Below are 21,757 nucleotides of genomic sequence, written 5' to 3' on the forward strand. Positions count from 1 at the left end.
TCTAAAATGTCTGTTAATCAACTGTCGATCGGCGGCGAAACATGCTTCAGACATAGCAGACATCATCATAAAACAAGAAATAGACTTAACAATCCTGAATGAAACATGGCTATCTGAATCCTCATCGCCAATACTAGACCTTCTGGTACCACCACACTACAACATTTTGAGATTAGATAGACAGATAAAAACAGGAGGAGGTATTGCATGTATACATAGATCGACCCTAGAAGTTGGCCAATTTCAATCCGACCCCCTTGAATCATGCGAATACCTGGGGCTTAACGTTAGAGCGACAAATAATCTAATCTGCAATCTACATGCCATATATCACCCTCCAGTAAACAATATGAACTTCATTGACCAACTGATGGAGATCATCACTGCTAACACCAACTCTGACACTAATAATATATTCTTAGGTGACTTCAACCTTCGTTGGAATGACAACAACGACAAACAGGTCAACGCCCTTAAAGAATTTTTAAATGATCTGAATCTATCCCAAGCATGTCTTCAACCTACTCACTCAAAAGAAGCCACACTGGATTGGATTATCTCGAAGAATAAGAACATCGAAATCCTCTCCATCGAACAGTGCGACTGGTCAGATCATCACGCCATAACATTCCAAATACCTTCACGGGAGAGAATAAAAAAGACTCAACCTACAAAAACGGAAAGATGGATTAGAGACACTAGAGATTCCAATATGGAGGTGCTATCAGAAAGTCTCAAGAGAAACTTAAACCCACCTGAAAACTTGAAAGATGTGAACGATCTAACGAACCACTATTACACCACAGTAGCGGAAATAGTCAATGCCACCATACCACTCAAATTAAAAAGAGTGACGGAAAAGAATAAAAATCCATGGTTCAACGGAATACTGAATGAAGAAAGACGCAATCTGAGAAGAGCAGAAAGAAAATGGAGACAACACCCCTCCTCCACTACACTGAAAGTTCTTAGAAAAATTAGAAAGGAATACAACAAGAAGATCATCAACACAAAAAAGGAATTCATCAGAACAGAATTGGACAACGCCAAAAACAGACCTCGTAAATTATTCGAAATCATAAAACAACAATCCAACAAGTTGACAAAATCTGTCCAAGAGATCACTACAACTCAACTAAGTTGTGATGAATTTTCTACCTTCTTCATTAACAAAGCCAATAAGCTGGAAGAAGAACTTAAGAACGCCGCAGATAACATAGAAGATAACACGCCACCAACACTGTCTGACCGGAACCATGCAAACAAATCGACGAAAAATATAGCACACTGGAACACCTTCAAATTATTAGATCATAAGGAGCTGGCTATCACACTTGCGACCACAAAACCCAATAACCATTATAACGACCCAATACCATCGAAATGCTTAAAAGAGATCAACCACTCTATGATCCCAATATGGACAGAGATCATCAACGCATCACTATCTCAGGGATGCTTGCCTGAAAGCTTGAAGACGGGACAAGTAGTCCCAATCATCAAAAAACCCACAGCGGACCCTACAGATCCAAATAATTATCGCCCAGTGACCAACATCCCTTTTCTTGCTAAACTCATAGAGAAATGTGTACAAAATCAATTGAGTAAACACATCGATAACTTCGCTTTGCTAGATGACTGCCAATCTGGATTCAGAGCAAACCATAGCACTGAAACGGCAATTCTACATATTGTCGATGATGCCCTTCAAGCGCTAGATCGCAACCAATCCTGTCTACTCATCCTCCTAGACTTGTCAGCTGCATTTGACACGGTTAACCACGAAAAATTATTGATCAGACTTCATGACAGGATGGGAATCTCTGGCACAGTACTGAAATGGTTCGAATCATTTTTAATGAACAGAACTCAGAGATTCTTAGTAAATCAAGCACTATCTCCATCTTGTCCCAATACAATCGGAGTACCGCAAGGATCCACCCTATCTCCGTCACTGTTTAACCTATACATCGAACCTCTCACAGAAATTCTACGGAACTCGAAAATAGCCTTTCACATGTATGCAGATGACACGCAACTTTACATCAAGATTGCTAGCTTGGAAGATATAACCACAATGAACGACGCCCTCAAAATATCGCTAAAATGGTTAACTCACAATCATCTCAAGCTCAACGCCGACAAAACAGAATTCTTACTCATTACACCACAAAAAAAAACATCCTTTAGTGAAAGAATGGTGTAAAGTGATTACTGCATTAAATTGCATCCCAACTCTAGTAGACTCTGCGAAATCTCTCGGAATCACATTGGATGAGAACCTGGATATGAAAACACATATCAAATCCATGGCGAAAAACGCCCGCTTCCATTTGAACTATCTAAGGAAGATGAAATCCTTTTTAACGGAGACAGACCTGAAACTAGCTGTGCAATCTCTGGTTGTCTCTAGGATAGAATATGGATGCACTACACTTGCTGGCCTTCCAAAAATTTCAACAGCTCCACTAAAAGCTTGCCTCAATTCAGCAGCAAGGCTTATTACAGGATCTAGGAAATTTGATCATATCTCGCCTCACCTGAAGGCCTTAAACTGGCTACCGTACGAAGCTAGAGTACAGATGAAAATGGCATGTATCACTCATAAAGCGATTCATCACAACACTCCTAAATATCTAGCCCATAAAATAGAAATATCAGGAAGAAACAGACTTGTCAGGAGTGCCAATTATCTACTCTTGAAACCTCCTATCTTTAAAAAGAAAAAAACCTACGAGAGAACTTTCACAGGTATAGCTCCCAGGATATGGAACGCCCTTCCGGCAAATATTAGAAAAATAACAATTGCAAGAAAGAGGCAACAGTGGTGCAGAAAGAGGCAAGAGAAGTGCTGGAAGAGGGAACAGGGTTGCATAAAGAAGAAAGACAGATGCTGAAGAAAGCATGGAAAGTGCAGAATGAAGCAACAGGGATGCAGAAAGAAGAAAGAGAAGTGCAGAAAGAGACAACAGGTTTGCAGAAAGAAGCACGATAGATGCAGAAAAAAGCATGGAAAGTGCAGAATGAAGCAACAGGGGTGCATAAAGAGGAAAGAGAAGTTCAGAAAGAAGAAACAGAGGTACAGGATGAGGCAAGAGAACTGCAAAAAGAGGCAAGGGAGTTGCAGAAACGGGCAAAAGAGGTACATGAAGAGACAACAGGGATGCATAAAGAAGCATGGGAAGTGAAGAATGAAGCAAAAGTGGTGCAGAAAGAGGCAAGCGAGGTGTAGAAAGAGGCAAGAGAGATGCAGAAAGAGGTAAGAGAAGTGTAGAAAGAGGCAAGAGAAGTGAAGAAGGAAGCAACAGAGGTGCTGAAAGAGGTACAAAGGCTACAGAAAGAAGCAAGAGAAGAACAGAAAGAAGCAACAGAGCTACAAAAAGAGGCAAGAGTGGTGCAGAAAAAGGGAAGAGAGGTGTAGAAAGAGACTAGAGAGTTGCACAAAGAGGGAAAAGGGGTGCAGAAAGAAGCAAGTGAAGTCCAGAAAGAGGCAACAGAGCTGTGTGCAGAAAGATGCGAGTGAGGTGCAGAAACAAGCAAGAGAAGTGAAGAAAGAGAAAAGAAAATTCCTGAAAGAAGCAACAGAGGTTTATAAAGAACCAAGAGAAGTGTTAAAAGAGGCAAGTGAGGTACAAAAACAACAAGAGCAGTGCAGAAAAAAGCAACAGAGTTGCAAAAAGAGGCGAGAGGTGTGCAGAAAGAATCAAGACAGATGCAGAAAGAATCATGGAAAGTGCAGAATGTAGCAACAAGGGTGCTGAAAGTGGCAAGAGAAGTGCAGAAAGAAGCAACAGAGGTACAAAAAGAGGCAAGAGTGGTGCACAAAGAGGGAAGAGAGGTGGAGAAAGAGACTAGAGAGTTGCACAAAGAGGGAAGACGGGTGCAGAGAAAGGCTGGAGGAGTGCAGAAAAAAGCAAGAGTAGTGCAGAAAGAACCAACAGATGAGCAAAAAGAGGCAAGAGGGGTGCAGAATAAGACAGGAGGGGTGCACATAGAGGCAAGTGAGGTACTGAAAGAGGCAGGAGGGTGTAGAAACAGGCAGGAAAGTTACAGAAAGAGGGAACAGGAGTGCAGATAGAGGCAAGGGAGGTACAAAATGGAATAGAGTGGTACAGAAAGAAGCAAGAGATCTGTAGAAAAAAGCAACAGAGGTGCTGAAAGAGGCAAGTGAGGTGCAGAAAGAAGCAATAGCGGTACAAAAAGAGGCAAGAGTGGTACAGAAAGAGGGAAATGAGGTGTAGAAAGAGACTAGAGAGTTGCACAAAGGGGTATAGAAGGATGCAAGAGGAGTGCGGAAACAGGCAGGAGAACTGCAGAAAGAGGTAGGATAATTACTGAAAGAAGCAATAGAGTTGTAGAAAGAAGCATGAAAAGTGTAGAAGGAGGCAAGTGGAATGCAGAAACAGGCAAGAATGGTACAGAAATAGGGAAGGCGAGTGCAGAAACAGACAACAGGAGTGCAAAAAAAAAGCAAGATAGGTGCAGAACAAAGCATGGAAAGTGCGAAATGAAGCAACAGGGGTGTAGAAACAGGCAAGAGAACTGCAGAAAATTGCAAAAGACTTGCAGAAACAGGTAAAATAGGTACAGAAAGAGTGAACAGAGGTGCATACAGAGGCAAGAGAGGTACAGAAAGAGGTAAAAGGGGTACAGAAAGAGGCAAGAGGGGTGTAGAAAGAAGCAAGAGCAGTACAAAAGAACCAACAGAGGTACAAAAAGAGGCAAGTGAGGTGCAGAAGGAGGCAAGCAAACTGTCAAAAGAGGAAAGAAAGTTGCAGAAAGGCAAATAGGATGCAGAAAGAGTGAGCAGGTGGGCAGACTGAGGCAAGAAAGGTGCAGGAAGAGGGGTGCAGAAAAAGGCAAGTGCAATGCAGAAATTTTGAACAGATGTGCAGGAAGAAGCCAGTACACTGCAGAAAGAACCAACAGAGTTGCAGAAAGAGGCAAGAGGGGCACAGAAAGAGGCAAGCGATGTGTTGAATGAAGCAAAAGACGTGAAGAAAGAACCAACACTGGTGGAAAAAGACACAAGAGGGGTTCAGAAAGGGGTAGGATTGGTGCCTAAAGAGGCAAGAGAGGTACAGAAAGAGGCGGGAGGGGTGCAGAAAGAGAAAGAAACTGCAGAAAGAAGCAGCAGAGGTGCTGAATGAGGCACAAAGGGTGCTGAAAGACACAAGATAGGTGAAGAAAGAAGGAACAGAGTGGTGCAGAAAGAGGGAAGAAAGATGTAGAAAGAGGCAAGAGAGTTGCACAAAGAGGGAAGAGGGGTGCAGAAAGAAGCAAATGAGGTGCAGAAAGAGGCAAGAGAGGTGCAGAAAGAGGCAAGAGAGTAACAGAAAGAGGCAAGTGAATTGCAGAAGGAGGGAAGAGTACTGCAAAAAGAGGCATGGAGGTGCAGAAAGAGGCAAGTGAGGTGGAGAAATAAGCAAGATAAAGGTTGAAAGAAGCAACAGAAGTGCAGAAAGAGGGAAGAGGGGTAGAGAGAGAGGCAACAGGGGTGCAGAAAGAAGCAAAACAGGTGCAGAAAGAAACAAAAGAAGTGAAGAAAGAAAGTTCATGTTCAAAGATTTGTATAGCGCACTACTCACCCAGAGGGTCTCAAGGCGCTTGAGGGAGAGGGGGGGTATTTCCTTATCGAATATCCACGTTTTTAGTTGTTTTCTGAATGAGAGGTGGTTCGGTGTGAGGCGGAGGTGGGTGGGTAGAGAGTTCCAGGTCTTGGCTGCTAAGTAGGAGAAGGATCCTCCCCCATGGTGGATCTTTGGATGCGTGGAATTGCGGCGAGGGCTTGATTGGACGATTGTAGTTGGCGGGTGGGGGTGTAAAAGGACAGGCGCGTGTTGAGGTATTCGGGTCCTAGGTCGTAGAGGGCTTTGTGTGCATGGGTGAGGAGACGGAACGTTATTCTCTTGTTGACGGGGAGCCAGTGGAGATCTTTTAGGTGACCGGAAATGTGAGCTTGGCGGGGGATGTCTAGGAACAGTCTGGCTGAGGCGTTTTGGATGCGTTGGAGTTTTTTCTGTAGTTTGGCTGTGGTTCCGGCGTAAAGGGTGTTTCCGTAGTCCAGTCTGCTTGTGACCAGTGCATGTGTGACTGTCTTTCTTGTCTCGGTGGGAATCCAGCGGAAGATTTTTTTGAGCATTCGTAGGATGTTGAAGCATGATGATGAGACGGCGTTGACTTGTCTGGTCATCGAGAGGGAGGAGTCTAGGATGAAGCCCAGGTTACGTGCGTGGTCCGTTGGTATGGGTGCGTTTCCCAGGGTTGGTGGCCACCATGTGTCGTCCCAGGCGGAGGGGGATGATCCTAAGATGAGGACTTCCATTTTGTCCGAGTTCAGTTTTAAACGGCTGTTCTTCATCCACTCGGCTGCTTCTTTCATCCCTTCGTGTAGGTTGGTTTTGGCGGTGTTTGGGTCTTTGGTGAGGGAGAGAATTAGCTGGGTGTCGTCAGCGTAGGAGATGATGTTGAGGTTGTGTTGGCGCGCGATGGATGCGAGGGGACTCATGTATACGTTGAAGAGGGTGGGACTGAGTGATGATCCTTGTGGTACGCCGCAGATGACTTCGGTGGCCTCTGATCTGAAAGGGGGAGGTGGATTCTCTGGGTTCTTCCGGTGAGGAACGAGATGATCCATTCCAGTGCTTTTCCTTGTAATCCGACGTTGCTGAGGCGTTGTATGAGGGTGTTATGACAGACTGTGTCGAAGGCTGCAGAGAGGTCCAGTAGGATGAGGGCAGGTGTTTCTCCGTTGTCCAGTAGAGTTCGAATGTCGTCAGTTGCTGCGATGAGGGCGGTCTCGGTGCTGTGTTTGGCTCGGAAGCCGGACTGTGAGGGGTTGAGGGATTTGTTGGATTCGAGGAAGGCGGCGAGCAGATTCAATGACTTTGGCAGGGAATGGGAGGAGCGAAATGGGGCGGTAGTTCTTAAGTTCGGTGGGGTCTGCTGTGGGTTTCTTCAGGAGGGCGCTGAGTTCGGCATGTTTCCAGCTTTCTGGGAAGGTAGCGGAGTTGAGGGAGCAGTTGATGACGTCTTGGAGATGGGGAGCAAAAATGGAGTCTGCTTTGTTGAAAATGTGGTGGGGACATGGGTCTGTTGGTGATCCTGAGTGGATGGAGTTCATCAGGCGGATGGTGTCTTCAGTGGTGATTGGGTTCAATCAATCAATCAATCAATCAGTGACACTTATAGAGCGCGCTACATACCCATAGGGTCTCAAGGCGCTGGGGGGGGGGGGGTGCCGCTACTGCTCGAATAGCCAGGTCTTCAGCTTCTTCCTGAAGGAGAGGTGGTCTTGGGTCAGGCGCAGGTCGGGAGGGAGGGAGTTCCAGGTCTTGGCGGCCAGGTAGGAGAAGGACCTTCCTCCTGTAGTCGCTCTTCGGATGCGGGGGACGGCGGCGAGGGCGTGGTTGGCTGATTGGAGGTGGCGTTTGGGAGCGTAGAAGTTGACTCGGCTGTTGAGGTAGCTCGGGCCTTGGTCGTGTAGGGCTTTGTGTGCGTGGGTGAGGAGGCGGAAGGTGATTCTTTTGTTGACGGGGAGCCAGTGAAGGTCTCTCAGATGTCCGGAGATGTGGCTGGTTCGTGGGATGTCGAGGATGAGTCTGGCTGAGGCGTTCTGGATCCGCTGGAGTCTCTTCTGGAGCTTGGCGGTGGTGCCGGCGTAGAGGGCGTTGCCGTAGTCCAGTCGGCTGGTGACGAGGGCCTGGGTGACGGTCTTCCTGGTCTCGGTGGGGATCCACCAGAAGATCTTCCGTAGCATGCGTAGGATGTTGAAGCACGCCGAGGAGACGTTGTTGACTTGCCTGGTCATGGAGAGGGAGGAGTCCAGGATGAAGCCCAGGTTGCGTGCATGGTCTGTCGGTTTGGGTGCGGTGCCCAGGGCGGGGGGCCACCAGGAGTCGTCCCAGGCGGAGGGCGAGGAGCCCAGGATGAGGACCTCCGTCTTGTCCGAGTTCAGTTTCAGGCGGCTGGTCGTCATCCACTCGGCTACCTCTTTCATCCCTTCGTGCAGGTTGGCTCTGGCGGCGGCGGGGTCGTTGGTCAGGGAGAGGATCAGCTGGGTGTCGTCGGCGTAGGAGATTATGCTGAGGTTGTGCTTGCGTACGATGGCCGCGAGGGGGCTCATGTAGACGTTGAAGAGGGTGGGGCTCAGAGATGATTCTTGGGGGACGCCGCAGATGACTTCGGAGGCCTCTGATTTGTACGGTGGTAGGCGGACTCTCTGTGTTCTTCCGTCGAGGAAGGAGATGATCCATTCCAGCGCCTTGTCCTGGATTCCGATGTTGCTGAGGCGCCGTACTAGGGTGCGGTGGCAGACCGTGTCGAATGCCGCGGAGAGGTCCAGGAGGATGAGGGCCGCTGTTTCTCCATTGTCCATCAGGGCTCGGATGTCATCGGTGGCGGCGATGAGGGCGGTCTCGGTGCTGTGGTTGGCTCGGAAGCCGGACTGTGAGGGGTCGAGGGATCCGTTCGTCTCGAGGAAGGCGGCCATCTGCTTGTTGACGGTCTTTTCGATGACTTTGGCTGGAAACGGGAGAAGCGAGATGGGGCGGTAATTCTTGAGGTCGGTGGGGTCCGCTGTTGGTTTCTTGAGTAGAGCGCTGAGCTCGGCGTGTTTCCAGCTCTCAGGGAAGATGGTGGTGTCGAAGGATGTGTTGATGATGTCTCGCAGGTGGGGTGCGATGACAGCGTCGGCTTTGTTGAAGACGTGGTGAGGGCAGGGGTCGGTTGGTGATCCGGAGTGGATGGAGTTCATCGTGCGGATGGTGTCTTCGGTGCTGATCGGGGTCCAGGCGTGGAGGGTGGTGGTGGGGGGTGGTTGTTCGGTCATGGTGTGCGTTGGTTGGTTGTTGAAGCTGCTGTGTATGTCCGTGATCTTGTTGTGGAAGTATGCAGCGAGGGAGTTGCAGAGGTCTTGCGAAGGGGTGATGTCGTTGTTTCCTGCGCTGGGGTTGGAAAGCTCTTTCACGATGTTGAAGAGTTCCTTGCAGTTGTGTGCGTTGTTGTCCAACCGGTCCTTGTATGCTGTTTTCTTGGCGGTGCGGATCAGCTGGTGGTGTTTCCGGGTGGCAAGTTTGTAGGAGGTCCTGTTGTCCGGTGTCGATTCCCTTTTCCAGACTTTCTCGAGGGCTCGGCAGTTCTTCTTGGAGCTCTTGAGTTCGTCGGTGAACCATGGTGCCTTCTTGCTGCCGGGTCTGCTAGGCGGGGCCCTCAGTGGGGCGAGTTCGTCCGCGCAGTTGCTGATCCACTTCGTGAGGTTGTCGGCGGCCTGGCTGGGGTTCGCTGTGCTGGCAGGAGGGTGCTGGCTCAGGGAGGTGGCGAGCTGGTCTGCTGTGATCTTGTTCCAGCTTCTGCGGGCGGCCTGTTGCTGGTGTTGGTGGGTCGTCGTTCTCTTGAAGGTGAAGTGGACGCAGCTGTGGTCCGTCCATTGAAGCTCTGTGGTGTGGCTGAAGTCGATGTCTGTGCTGGATGAGAAGACGGCGTCGAGTGTGTGTCCGGCGAGGTGGGTGGGGGTGGACACCAGTTGCTTGAGTCCAAGATTGGCGAGGTTGTCGAGCAGGGTGCTGGTGTTGCGGTCGTTGTTGTTCTCCAGATGGAAGTTGAGGTCTCCCAGGAGGATGTAGTCAGCGGAGGGGAGGGCATGCGGGCTGATGAAGTCGGCGATGTCCTCGCTGAATTGCGTGCGTGGTCCAGGGGGTCGGTAGATCAGGGTGCCTCTGAGGGTGGTGTTCGGGTTGGTGTGGATCTGGAAGTGCAGGTGTTCGGCGCTGGTCAGGGTGTTGTCGGTGCTGGTCGTGAGACGGATGGTGCTCCTGTGGATGATGGCGATGCCTCCTCCCATTTGGTTGGCGTTTCGGTCCCTCCGGACGATCTTGTAGCCCTCCGGGATGGCGATGGCGATGTCGGGAGCTGAAGAGGCGTTCATCCAGGTCTCCGTGAGGAAGGCAACGTCAGGGGCTGTGGTGTCGAGCAGGTTCCAGAGCTCGATGGCGTGTCTGTGGACGGAGCGGGTGTTGAGCAGGATGCACTTGAGGTGGGTGCTGCTGGTGTTCTGCTTGGCTGGTGCTGGTGCGAGGCAGGTCCGGATGCAGGAGAACTTGCAGGCGTGGCAGCTGAAGGCTCCGTGGGTGTGCTTCGGAGTGGCTCGGTAGCATCCTGGGGTTCGGCCGGAGTTGAGTGCGAGGAGTTCCGTGGCGTTGTAGGTTCGTCGGGTCGGCTTCCGTCGGTGGGGTCCAGGGGTCCTGGCGCTGGGCGCGGTCCAGGCGCGGACGGGCGCAGACGGGCTTACCTTTGGCGCGCCTTCGGCGCACAATCGGCGCGCCCGCTGCGCGTCAACGCTGCGCGTTCGCACGGTCTCCATTTAAGGCGAAGTGCGCGGGTGGGCGGAGCAGCTGGGAGGCGGGAGCGGGGAGGGTTACAGAAGAGAAAAAGGGGCGGGGACAAGCGGCGGTGGCGGGAAGGGAGGGCGGAGGGCGGCGAGTTAGGCGGACAATGAGGAAGGAGAGCCAAAACACGCGGGCAAAATGAAATTAAGCGAAGTTACACTAAAACAGGCAGAAATAAACGACAAAACACGGGAAAAAAGAGAAGTTAGACGGAGATATCAATACAGGCACAAATGATCGACAAAACACGGGAGAAAGGAGAGGTTAGACGGAGATAGCAATACAGGCACAAATGATCGACAAAACACGGGAGAAAGGAGAGGTTAGACGGAGATAGCAATACAGGCACAAATGATCGACAAAAACACGGGAAAAAGAGAAGTTAGACGGAGATAGCAATACAGGCACAAATGATCGACAAAACACGGGAGAAAGGAGAAGTTAGACGGAGATAGCAATACAGGCACAAATGATCGACAAAAACACGGGAAAAAGAGAAGTTAGACGGAGATAGCAATACAGGCACAAATGATCGACAAAACACGGGAGAAAGGAGAAGTTAGACGGAGATAGCAATACAGGCACAAGTGATCGACAAAACAAGGGAAAGCAATCCCTGCAGCGGGGGCAGCCGGCAACCGGCAGACGAGGCAGCAGCGAGGCAGAGGGTAGGCAGGGGGCACACGCAGCAGCTGGTGGCCGTGCGGCGCGGGGGTGTCCCACAAGTGGGTCACACTCACCTGCGTCGCACGGTCTCCATTTAAGGCCAAGTGCGCGGGTGGGCGGAGCAGCTGGGAGGCGGGAGCGGGGAGGGTTACAGAAGAGAAAAAGGGGCGGGGACAAGCGGCGGTGGCGGGAAGGGAGGGCGGAGGGCGGCGAGTTAGGCGGACAACGAGGAAGGAGAGCCAAAACACGCGGGCAAAATGAAATTAAGCGAAGTTACACTAAAACAGGCAGAAATAAACGACAAAACACGGGAAAAAAGAGAAGTTAGACGGAGATATCAATACAGGCACAAATGATCGACAAAACACGGGAGAAAGGAAAGGTTAGACAGAGATAGCAATACAGGCACAAATGATCGACAAAACACGGGAGAAAGGAGAGGTTAGACGGAGATAGCAATACAGGCACAAATGATCGACAAAAACACGGGAAAAAGAGAAGTTAGACGGAGATAGCAATACAGGCACAAATGATCGACAAAACACGGGAGAAAGGAGAAGTTAGACGGAGATAGCAATACAGGCACAAATGATCGACAAAAACACGGGAAAAAGAGAAGTTAGACGGAGATAGCAATACAGGCACAAATGATCGACAAAACACGGGAGAAAGGAGAAGTTAGACGGAGAAAGCAATACAGGCACAAGTGATCGACAAAACAAGGGAAAGCAATCCCTGCAGCGGGGGCAGCCGGCAACCGGCAGACGAGGCAGCAGCGAGGCAGAGGGTAGGCAGGGGGCACACGCAGCAGCTGGTGGCCGTGCGGCGCGGGGGTGTCCCACAAGTGGGTTCCAGGCGCAGAGGTTGTTGGAGGGGGGTTTTAGTTCCGAGGTGGGTGGGGTGGACTGGTCTCCAAAGCTGTTATGTATGTCAGCGATTTTGTTGTGGAAGAACGAGGCTAGAGAGTCGCAGAGGTCTTGGGAGGGAGTGATGTCGTTGGTGCCAGCAGTGGGGTTGATAAACTCTTTGACGATGTTGAATAGTTCCTTGCTGTTGTGAGCGTTGTTGTCGAGTCGATCCTTGAAAGCTGATTTTTTGGTGGATCGGATCAGTTGGTGATGTTTGCTGGTGGCGTTCTTGAAGGTGGCCAGGTTGTCAGTGGTTGGGTTTTTTCGCCAGGCTTTCTCGAGTGTGCGACAGATCTTCTTGGTTTTCTTGAGGTCATCGTTGAACCAGGGGGCTTTTTTGCTACCTTGTTTGATTTGGTGGTTTTTCAAGGGAGCTAATTCGTCAGCGCTGTGGGTGATCCATTGTGTGAGGTTGATGGCTGCCTGGTTTGGGTCCGATGATTTGACAGGAGGGTTTTGGTGCAGCGATGTGAAGAGCTGGTCGGTGGTAATTTTGTTCCAGTTCCTGCGGGGAATTGGTTGTGGGTGGTTGTGGGTCGTAGTTTTTTTGTAGTTGAAGTGAACGCAGCTGTGGTCCGTCCAATAGAGAGCTGTGGTGTGGTTGAAGGAGATGTGCTTGCTGGAGGTGAAGATTGGGTCGAGCGTGTGCCCGGCATAGTGGGTGGGGGTGTCAACAATTTGTTTGAGTCCGAGGTTGGCGAGGTTGTCGAGAAGGGTGATGGTGTTGCCGTGGTTGTTCTTTTCCAGATGGAAGTTGAGGTCTCCAAGTAGAATGTAGTCCTCGGAGGGGAGGGCGTAAGGGCTGATGAAGTCCGTGATGTCTTCGCTGAATTGTGTGCGGGGTCATGGTGGCCTGTAGATGAGGGTGCCTCTGAGTGTGGTCTTGGGGTCGATGTGGATCTGGAAGTGAAGGTGTTCGGAAGGTGTTCGGTGGCTGCGAGGTTATCGGCGGATGGTGTTCTTATGGACGATGGCGATGCCTCCTCCTGTTTGGTTGATGCGGTCCTTTCGTATGATCTTGTAGCCGTCCGGGATGGCTATGGCGATGTCGGGCGTTGATGAGGCGTTCATCCAGGTTTCTGTAAGAAAGGCGACGTCCGGTGATGTGGTGTCGAGTAGGCTCCAGAGTTCAATGGCGTGTCTGTGGACCGAGCGGGTGTTGAGCAGGATGCACTTTAGGTGGTTAGAGTCGGAGCTCTGTTTGGAGTTTGTGGATTTGGTGTGGGTCCTGATGCAGTCGAACTTGCAGGAGTGGCAGGTGAAGGGTCCATGTGTGTGTCCTGGGGCGGCTTGGTAGCAGTTTGGGAGTCGGCCGGGGTTAAGTGCTGAGAGGGTAGCGGCATCGTACGTTATGCGGGTGGAGTGGGTTTTGCGGGGGCCAGGGGGTCTGGCGCTGGGCGCGGTCCAGGCGCGGACGGGCGTAGACGGGCTTACCTTTGGCGCGCCTTCGGCGCGCATGGGGCGCGTCCACTGCACGTGAACGTTGCGCGCAAATGCGTCTGTCATAAGTGTATAGTGGAGGGGGGCGGAGCGAGGGAGGATTAGCTGGGAGGCGGGAGCGGGGTGGAGAGTCGGGCTGGGAGGCACAACAACAAACAACAAAATGGCAGCGAGCCAAAAGCGGAACAGGACGAGATTGGGGCACGACCTTATTAAACGCTATGACTGGGCAGCACAGTCAGGCAATACACAATGGCACAGTAAATATCAGAGCACGTTCTAGCAGTAAAGCGCTACGATCACAGAATATTCAAGCAGTGCGAGCAATGCGTGATAGATGGCAAAGAGCAGTCTGGCAGTAAGCGCTACGATCACAGAATATTCAAGCAGTGCGAGCAATGCGTGATAGATGGCAAAGAGCAGTCTGGCAGTAAGCAGTAAGAAGGAATAGAAGTGAAGAAAGAAGGAACAGAAGTGCAGAAAGAGGCAATAACGGTGCAGAAAGATTTAAGAGGGGTACAGAAAAAGACAAGAGAGGTGTAGAAAGAGGGAAGAAGAGTACAGAAACAGGCAAGAGGGGTACACAAAGAAGCAAATGAGGTGCAGAAAGAGGCAACAGACGTGCAGAAACAGGGAAGAGAGGTGCAGAAAGTAGAAAAGATTTGCAGAAAGAGGCAAGAGAAGTGCAAAAAAGAAAGAAACCTGCAGAAAGAAGCAACATAAATACAGAAAGAGGCAAAAGAGGCACAGAAGGAAGCAGGAGTGGCTTGCACACCATTAGTACCAATTTAACACCCACATTTAGCAATAAGTAACAGGTGACCATTCTAAATTTACAATGGGCCTTCCACCACACTGCAATCTGCTCGCGGGATGAAGTCCACTTGTGTCCTCAGGTCCCTCAGTACACAAGATTAAGTATGGGCGAAATTTGCGAATTCTCGGTCCGCGAATTCGGGCGAAATTGCAAAAAAAATCAGCGAGTTCGCGAATTTTCCCGCAAACTCACGGATTTTTGTGCCATTTGCACAAATATGTGAACACGTGTGCCTGTAACTTTGCCAGCGCGCCAAAAGGCGCCGAGGTCCCTTGAGTGAGCTGGCCATTATAGTGGGGACGGGCGGGAAGACGTTTCATACCCCTAGTGTGTGGTGGATGGGGACAAAAGGGCGGGGCTTCTATGCGAGTTCACATGCATCTTGTTTATAAAGGGTCAGAGACTGAGCAGAGCAGCAGATGAGGGGAAATCAGCCTCCTGGTTACAGGAGCTACACGGGGATGGCGTTCGGGAAACTCATGGATGCAAAAATACATTTGGCACAGGACCCCAGAATCCTTCAGATGTCCAAGATAGCTCTGCTGCGCGTGTTGGTACAAAGCCATTCTGATCCTGCTCAGTGGGTTCAGGCGCATGCAGCTGCTGCTACTGGACAATGTCCCATCTCATACTAAACTGCCCCGTTCAGGCATATGCTGGCACTGGGCAGTAGGGTGCAGTGGCATGCGGGTGCTCCACGCCTGGTACATGCGCATACCGGTGCCAGGGGGGACACGTGTTTATTGGTGCTGTGTAGCAAGTTATGACTTTACATTTTGACTGCACCAGACGGTGGTACCACCTACATGGATCAGGAGCATCAAGGCACCAGACTTCATGGTGCAAGAGCATAATGGTGCTGTGCGGTACGGGTATATGTACTGGGGGCAGGGGGACACTTAGCACAATGTGTGCTCACACCCAGAGGGCTCCCAGGCAATTGAGCACAAATGATTTTCACACTGAGAGGGCTCCAGGGCAGTTCAGCAGCACGGGGGCTCACACCCACTGGGCCCCGGGGCAGTTCAGTAGCGCGTGGGCTTACAACCCCTGGGCAGCTCAGCAGCGCAGGGGCTCACACCCACAGGGCTCCCGGGCAGTTTAGCAGCGCCACCCTCTGGTTCATCACTGCCACCCTCTGGTTCATCACTGCCACCCTCTGGTTCACCACTGCCACCCGCTGGTTCACCACTGTCACCCTCTGGTTCATCACTGTCACCTTCTGGTTCATCACTGCCACCCTCTGGTTCATCACAGCCCCCTCTGGTTCACCACTGCCACCCTCTGGGTCATCACTGTCACCCTCTGGTTCATCACTGCCACCCTCTAGTTCTTCACAGCACCCCCTGGTTCACCACTGCCACCCTCTGGTTCATCACTGCCACCCTCTGGTTCATCACTCTCACCCTCTGGTTCATCACTGCCACCCTCTGGTTCACCACTGCCACCCTCTGGTTCATCACTGCCACCCTCTGGTTCACAACTGCACCTTCTGGTTCATCACAGCACCCTCTGGTTCACCACTGTAGATTATGGGGAGAAAGCACACCTGCCCAGCCTCAACCGTGGGCTGGTTAATGTGTTACTGAATTTGAGCTTCAAGTCCGGCACAAGCTTCCTTATCTGTAAGTGCTTCATGTTGTGGTTTAATTGTTGTGACAGTTTGGAGCATTGTGCCATACTTGTAACTATTTTCTGACCTTGCTTCGAGGGTCAGAGCAGGGTCAGAGAATAGTTGCAAGTAGGCAACGAGGCGCCTCAGGAAGAACTTACAGTGTTACAGCAGGTGCCCAAGTTGAAGTTAATTTCTTTGTAACCATTTTGTAAATGGTTACAAAGAAATTAGCTTCAACTTGGGCACCTGCTGTAACCCTGTAAGTGCTTCATGTACTTCAGTTTTTGAAAATCCGTCCCGAACGCGATTTCGCGAATTTTTCTGCAATTTCGCAAGTTTTGCAGACCGCGAAATTGCAGAAAATCCACAAATTCCACGAACGGAACGGATTTTACACCCATGCTTATACAATATGACCTCATTGCCCCACCAGCAGTGCACAAAGAGGCATGTTTAAAAAGAAGCTTGGCCTCGGACCACCTCTCTACAATTCAGCTGTGTGGCGCTTACTGGAGGTACCTGGTGGGCTAGTTGGCCCCCAGGCACCCTCAGTAAAGGGGACTTAAGTCCCCAACTTAGAAAGCACCAGGTGGGTGAGTTTGCAGTCATGCAGGGAGGGGGCGGGCCTCCGGCAAGTTGCCAGTTACTTTTGTCAATTTTTGTTATTTTCTGGGAGGGGGCCGCATGGCCCCCCTTCCCTGGGCCACTTTTGGCCCCGGGTACCCCATCCCCCAGGGCCTGGCAGTCATTGTTTTTTAAAAACAAATTGGGAAGGGGACTGCTTGGCCCCCTCTAGAGGCCAAATATGGCCCCGGGGATCCCATCTCCCGGCGCCTGGTCAGCCTTCTTTTTATTTTTTTTATTTTTTGGGAGGGGGCCGAGTGGCCCCCCTCCTTAGGCCAATTAGGGCCCCTGGACCCCATCCCCTGGGGCCTGCCTTCTGTTTTTTTAAATATATTTTAATTAAAGGGGAGTGGGGCCGAGTGGCCCTTCTCCAGGGCCACTTCTGACCCCATCCCTAGGGCTGGCACTCAGCGTTGGGGACTGTGGGGGGAGCCCCAAGGCCCCCATTGGTCCCAGCTGGCTCCCCACCTCCTGCGGGAGCTGGCATTGCTTTTGGGCAAGAGGAACTGCTAAGATGCAGCTCCCCTTGCCCAAAAACAATTCTTCTTTGCTTTTTGGAAGAAAGAACAGGTTTCATGCTCTTGCTTCCACGAAACAAAGCAGTGTTTGATATGGCGGGGTGGGAGCCGTACTCTGGCCCTGGGGGTGGCGGTCCCTAGGGCCATAAAGGGCTCCACGAGGGGTGGCCCGTGGCCCCCTCACTTCCTCAAAATGGGCCCGGGGTCCACAACACAACAGACCCCTGCATTTGAATGAATTGTGCCCCTGGGAGGTGGTCCTCCCCAGAACAGTGTGTGTAGGGGCAGGAGCCCCCCAAACTTCTTAAATTGTATTTAAGCCCCGGGGAGGTGGTGGTCCCCGTGGCTTGAGGGCTGTGAGATCCCCAAACATAGTTAAGAATGCCCCAGGGAGGTGGCAGTCCCTGGGGAAGCATGGGATGGCAGGAGCCCCGACACATTTTTTTCAGACAAGTCCCAGGGAGGTGGCGGTCCCCAGGGCTGCGCGTGCCCCCGCATATTAATTCAAAAGCCCCGGGGAGGTGGTAGGAACAGGGGCATGTCCCCTGCATACATTATAAATATTGCCCCCAGGACCTGGCCCACCCTTGGACTTAAGTACAATGAAGAACGGGAGCCCACACTTTGTTTTTTTATTTTCTCGGACGGATTTGCACACCGAGGGTGAACTCAGCTGATTTATTTTCAAACAATGCTTTTTTTGGCCCTGAGCAGGCCTAGGGAGTCAGAGCATTCATACCCTGCCTCCTTTTCTTGTTTTTCCTAATGTCTTCTTGTGACTCAGTTACCAAGTCACAAGATGGCTGCCAACACATTCTTGTTTGGTGTGTTGGCAGCCAATAAGAATTAGGTTAGTATTCAGGACAGTTCGCAAATCCTCCTCGGTGCTCAGATACTGATAATCTTATTTTTCTAATTTTTCAGGAACTACTGAATGGATTTACACCATTTAAAAAAAGTTCACTTTATGAAGTAAGAGCTACCGTATTGCCAAATTTGGTGTAATTCAGTTCAGCATTTCGGGCTGTAGCCTGTTCCAAAATTTCCAATGGAAATGAACATGAAGAAAACGCATTTTGGGAGCCCTCTTTTTCTGGGCCCCCTCCTGACAAATCACCACCACATTTTTTAAGACAGGAGCTGACCTGAGCTGTTCAGTAGTTTGATAAATTTCATGAAGATTCGTCAAACGGTGCCAAAGACATTGGCAAATCAAAACACGCTTTTCCTATTGATAATAGGTCCTCACAATAACTACCTACTGGCGACTGTCAGTAGGTAATATATATATGTGTATTATGAATGACTACGCAGCAAGGTGGGAGAGATCAAACACCACAAGGTCAACCAAAAGAGGATGGAGAACAAGAAAGGGCAAAAGGAAGAGGCCGAGGAAGGATTCGGAATCAAAAGTAGATGATGAAACTATAAATGTAAATCGAAAACCCTTAGTAGTCAACATTTCATCTGTGACACTAAATAATGACCAACTATGATTCCTTAATCAGGGTTTAACATTCTGGCAGATTTCCTGTCTGGACTTTGTTGACACCAGAAATGAAATTTACAAATATGTAAGAAAATTTAAATTACATAAATTCCATCAGATGAAGACCAGGGCGAGAGCATAAGAAGTAATGGGAACCACCAGACCCTCCTTGTTCCAAATTGCTGATATACCAGATTTATTGAGTATTCAAGACCTAGACCATCTAAATCGAATATTGGAGAGACCAACAGGAGGACCCGCTGCCGAACAATTAACCTTAAGATTACAGGATATGGGTTTCACAACAAGTGAGCATGTGGGCCGGGGGCTTAAATTGGGGAGTAAGTTCTACCCACAACTTCCACCAGGAAACCGCTTAGATCTCTTTCAACATCGTGTAAAAAATCCAAAGAAACTGGAGAACGGACTACTTCAAAGGGCAATTTCACAGCTTGAGACTGGAAAGACATTAATGAATTAAAGAACAATCCTTTGCTCATCATCAAACCCTCCGACAAAGGAGGGAACATAGTTATAATGGATCAAGTGACATATGTAACAGAGGCACAAAGACAATAGGGTAATCCACAACATTATACTCACCTAAAGACTAATCCAATAACTATAATGGAGACTGAGTATCATCTAAAAGTGAAGAAAAGGTTTGAAAGGGGTCTATTGGACTAGGCAGTATTGAAATATATTTGTGCAGAGAATGCAAAAATGGCAACCTTCTATCTGTTGCCAAAGATTCACAAGTGCACGGTGAATCTATTCGGCAGACCCAAAGTTAGTTCAATTGGTTCCTTACCAGAGAACAGCTCTAGGTTCCTCGATTTATTCCTGCAAGGAATACGTAATTAGTCTTCCTTCCTACATAAGGGACAGTATGGACTTCTTGAGCAAACTGGAGAATTTCCCATGGAAAAAAGAATACATCATGGTGACAATGGACATTTCGTCATTGTATACCTCAATCAAGGATGAAAAAGGGATACATGCATGCACAAGTTTCTTAAGAGACCAACCAGTGGAGTGGTTGGAGCACACACACATGTTGTTGAACATGTTGGAGTACTGTCCCACGCATAATATTTTCACATTTTGATGGGAAATTCTATAAACAGAACAGGGGACAACAATGGGCTCCTCCTTCGACCCCCACCTAGGTGAACCTTTTCATGGGCTGGTGGGAGAAGGAGGTGGCCTGGGCCAAGGAAAACAACAAACTCATAAAAAATGTGGAAATGTGGAGCAGGTTCATTGATGATTTTTTTATCTTAAGGGAGGGCAGTGAGAAGGATCTGGAAACCTCCTTACTAAATTAAACACCAGCGAGTGTAACCTGCAATTCACATATGTATGGAGTAGGTATCATTGTACTTTTTGGGATGTAGAACTAGAGGTTAAAGAGAATAGTCTGACTACAAGAATTAATAGAATACCGACTGCAACTAACTCCATCTTGCACGCCAATAGCGGCCACCCATTTGCATTGAAATGGAGCATCCCCTACAGCCAGATGCTGAAAGCAAGAAGGATATGCTCCACTGAGGAACTGCACAACGAGGAAGTGGATAGGCTGCTCAGAATGTTTAGACAGGGAGGGTATCCACAACCATTCTGGAGGATGCAAAATATAGATCGGGAGAGAAAACAAGAAAAGAATCCCTGTACCCTCGAAGATGTCAGGACGAAAAAGATAATAACATTGTTAAAAGACTTTATCTGGAATACAATCTGGCACAATCAAGCACCACATCTGTCCTTAAAAAACATTGGTGTGTCTTGAAAAATGATAAACATTTTACTGAAATCTTTGAAAAGGGCCCACAAATCACATCAAAAAAGGTGCGCTCCTTGGGAGATATTTTGACCTCAAATCACTATATCAAAAAGAAGAACCCACAGGGAATGGGATCATGGTTATCAAGGAATCAGGAGGGCTTTGTGAAGTGCAATTTGTGTAAGACCTGCGAATATGGGACAAACAGCAAGAATTATCACACAATGTATGGGCATACAATTCCCATCAGAGAGAGGATAACTTGTAACACTTATCTGTGCACTAAGATGTGGCTGCAATAAATTGTACATTGGGGGTACTAAGAACAAATTAAAACTGAGAATATTGCAGCACATAAGAGCTTTTCAAAATGGAGCCAAAACCTACCCAGTAGCCTGCTACTTCAATCAGATCCCTATCACCATTTTTGTACTGGGGCATCAAACACATTAGGGCACACCCAAGAGGCAGCAATTGGTAGAATGAACTACCCAGACAAGAATCCTGATTGATCTTACTGATGGGGACGGAGACACCCTGTGGTCATAACAAGGATGCAGAACTATTTGTGCACTTATAAGAAAGTGAACATTTAACCTGAAAGAGGGTCATAGAGGAGAAATGGACTATGAAAGCAGTAATGTCTGGTATAATCAAAACTGTGTGTGGATTGAAATATTGTATCACTTGGAAGGTCAATTAGAGTAGTAATTGTAATGCTTTAGAAATGTTATAATTCTCTTTTACAGTGTAGACAAACTATAACGTTGCGAGCTGAACCGAATATAAGGAGGTCAAAAATTAGACACTTGATCACCATGCACTTTAGATTCACTAGCCCTTTATACTGATGCACTTTTGCACTTTAATGACTGCACTTTTGAATATGCTGCTGTCCTAGGGGAGGAATAATGCACCCTGGATGCATAATTCACTTTATTACACTTGCACTTTATCAGTTAAGACATACTGATTAAATGATGAATCAGAAAAAGAAAAAAGGATGATAAGTACATTTGCAATAAAGAATCGAGCACCTCCCAAAACAATTAAAAGATATTTGAAATTATTAGTGCAAAGAAAAGCAATCAAGCTGCAATAGCTGAATCTGGAGGTCCTATCCCTGTAACAGGACATTCCCTTCAGAAAATAAAATGAAAAAATTTACATAAAAAGCATATCTTGTAAATAATTAAGAAATTGCATGAGTTATATATATTGCTTGCATGTAGGTCCATTTTTTCTTTGTCCCCACAAATGAAGTAATTAATTTAAAAGAAATTCCCATTAAAAAAAATATATAGAAATGCAAAAATACATAGGGAGAATTAAAAGCTTAAAATATACACAGTAAAAAGAGGCGAGAGAAAAAAAAACATTTAATTTCATGTGGATTCAATGTAATGATGTGGCCACAAGTGTGATGTGATAAAATATAAATCGTGGGGAATAGTTGACAAAATAGGGGAATCACTATAAAAAAGAAAGTTTACAGATACATCATGGTTA

This window comes from Lissotriton helveticus, chromosome 3_1 (genome assembly GCF_964261635.1).
Source record: "Lissotriton helveticus chromosome 3_1, aLisHel1.1, whole genome shotgun sequence".
Classification (NCBI taxonomy): Eukaryota; Metazoa; Chordata; class Amphibia; order Caudata; family Salamandridae; genus Lissotriton; species Lissotriton helveticus.